Below are 2,769 nucleotides of genomic sequence, written 5' to 3'. Positions count from 1 at the left end.
ACTGTGGTTTCTTTAGTGCGGAACGACACATAGCACCAAAATGACCTAGTTTTCCACACTCATAGCACTTCTTACCTTGAGCAGGACAAACATTACCTTGGTGTGGGTAGTCTCCTTATCAATTGTAACATTTATTGTTGACACCCTCTGATGTGAGTCGTTGTGACTGCTTGAGTCTTGTTCCATGACTCCAGGTGTGATGTGGTTCTCGGCTAAATTTGCTGTTAGGTTTGCCATGATATCTACTTTGCTCTTTTCTCTCTATCATCTTGTTAGTTCATCTAGCTGCTTCCTGAGAGGAAGCCACTTCCATGGCAACTTCCTTAACTGCAGACCTAGCTGCAGGGCTCTTTTTAAGCATTTCAGCAAATGAGAGCTGGGTTGTGGTGGTCCCCTCCACAGTAGCATTCCCATCTCCCTGAGGTACAGTTTGTGTCTGGTATTGTGGAGGAGGTTATCTTGAGATGATTTCGGGGCTTTTTAGTGTCCCCGCGGCCCGGTCCTCGACCAGGCCTCCACCCCCAGGAAGCAGCCCGTGACAGCTGGCTCACACCCAGGTACCTATTTTATTGCTAGGTAACAGGAGCATAGGGTGAAAGAAACTCTGCCCATTGTTTCTTGCCGGCGACCGGGATTGAACCCGGGACCACAGGATCACAAGCCCAGTGTGCTGTTCGCTCGGCCGAACGGCTCCCAATACAGGTCGACCTGTAGACCGATCTACAGGTCGACCTACCTGTAGCTTCCAATGCTAGCTTAACATGGTATTGCTTTTAAATATCATTTTATTTACCCAGTTAATTGTCTTTATTATTGTTGTAAAGAAAATGTAATGTATACAGTACATTAAAATTCATAGTGCAGTATATATTTAAAGTACTTTCCAATATGAGACAACTTTAAAGAGCACTGCATACATGGGCTTGGCAGATTGATGAGGACAAACGTTCACTAAAATTATTTTTTCTGACCATTATAAGTGTAACAACATGGCATAAAGATTTCTAGCAATGTTTTGCATTTTTATACAAGTAGTGTACATTATTTTGAAATTCTTTCAATTTTGTATCTTCACAGTTGAGATGCTTAATTGTATTAGGTAAATTGGATTGTGGCCTAGAAGTTGTCCAAATACCAGAAATATTAGTTCTCTGAAATTTCCTTGGTCCTTATGAAGTTGGATAAGAGGTACTACTCTATTACTTTGCAAAATGCTTCTTTTTATAATGATAACATTCAAGAATGTTACAATTCTCCTATAAAAACCAATTTAGCACTGTTTTTGGTCACAACATAATGTTTGAACACATATGTAGCACTTAATGAGCATGCAAGTATCTATGAAAATATTGGAAGATACAGTATTCCTATATATGAAGGGTAGAGCCAGTGCACTTATTTACTAGGTTAGTTTACATTTTGGAAAATTTGAGCCCTAGAAAGTGGAGCAAACATCTGCAGTATTGACAATAAATCCATCTCCATACCCATGTTTCACAGGGACTAGAATTGGCTTTTCATCACACATTGGACACAGTTCATTTCTGACTTGAGATGACCGCATCCATACAATAAGATTATATCGAACACCATACGAGATGGGCAGTGCACCATGAAGTTGTTGGCTACGATGCAATAATCCTTTGCCTAGCTTGTGAGTGTAACCATATCGTTGATTAGAAATTTCAGTCCTCATTGGTCCAAAGTAAAGGTCTCCATCACTGTAGTCTTCATTTAGGGAAACATCGAGAGTTACCTCTGCATTGTCAAAGTGGTAATCCAGATCCACATCTTCACCTTCTTTGTAAGTGACAATGAAAGCCTTATGAGAGTCTAGAGAATCACCTCCCAAGTCTGGGAAGAGCAATCTTGTAAGTGGTGTGATGTATGTTGTACGAAGATTTGATATAAAACTGTCAAACCCAAGTTCATCTAAATTAATCCCATACTGATTCATGGTATTGGGACGACCTTTTGGAAGTGGGGGACTCTTCAAAATTCTTATCTCTTCAAGAAAAAGTTGACAAAATTTTCAGTGAACACAGGGAAGGAATAAATACGGTTCTGGTGACTTTCGATGCAACTGGTAATGCCCTCAAGTGTTTGCGTGTCCTCTTGACTGCATTTGACTATTTCATGAAACCTGGGAGCCAAGAATGATGGCTGTAATGTAAATATCTGTGGATGCATAGGTTTATATTCTTTAGACACTTTCAACTGACGTTTCCAACTGTTATCGTGAATTTGCTTGCGCCTCAAAGAGTCTGCTTCCAACTTAGGAAGAAGCAACTCCAGGTTGTGGCATCCTTTAGACTGCAAAACCTCTGAATAATCATGTAAAAACTGCTCTCTGTCTTGGTACGTTTCTGCATATTATATTCTTTTATGAATATACTGTTTGTAAAGAAACACTTGCAAATGGCAAACTGTGTCCTTAACATGTTGTTATCCTCCTCCTATGCAATACTGTAGGTGTAATTTGCACAAGTTATCTCCACCCGATGCCAAGGTGATGCTCCTCCAAGTGTTTGGGAGGCTGCCACAACCTCCTCCAAGTTTGTTTACATCAACCAGGTTGACCTCCTCTCTCCTTTAGGCATCTTATCTCCTCCTTTGCTGCCCTTAGATCATCTTGCAGGTTGGCTAATGTCTCCCTCATTACCCTCAGTCCTTCATTGAATTCATCCCGCATTTGCTGGAGTATTTCCTTCATCCAGTCTTTCTGTTCCCCCCCATCCTCTGTGTTTGTTCCAGCTGCGATTGTCCTCC

The 2,769-nt window shown here is 41.0% G+C and overlaps 1 pseudogene; it reads right to left on the bottom strand.

Moving 5' to 3' along the window:
- Positions 1-958: 958 nt before the first annotated feature.
- Positions 959-2,549, bottom strand: LOC138357961 (2-oxoglutarate and iron-dependent oxygenase domain-containing protein 2 pseudogene; annotated as a pseudogene).
- Between the last annotated feature and the right edge of the window lie 220 nt (positions 2,550-2,769).

The sequence above is a fragment of the Procambarus clarkii genome, chromosome 1 (genome assembly GCF_040958095.1).
Source record: "Procambarus clarkii isolate CNS0578487 chromosome 1, FALCON_Pclarkii_2.0, whole genome shotgun sequence".
Classification (NCBI taxonomy): Eukaryota; Metazoa; Arthropoda; class Malacostraca; order Decapoda; family Cambaridae; genus Procambarus; species Procambarus clarkii.
Note: the sequence above shows the minus strand (reverse complement) of the source record. Positions and strands in the feature narration are given on the sequence as shown.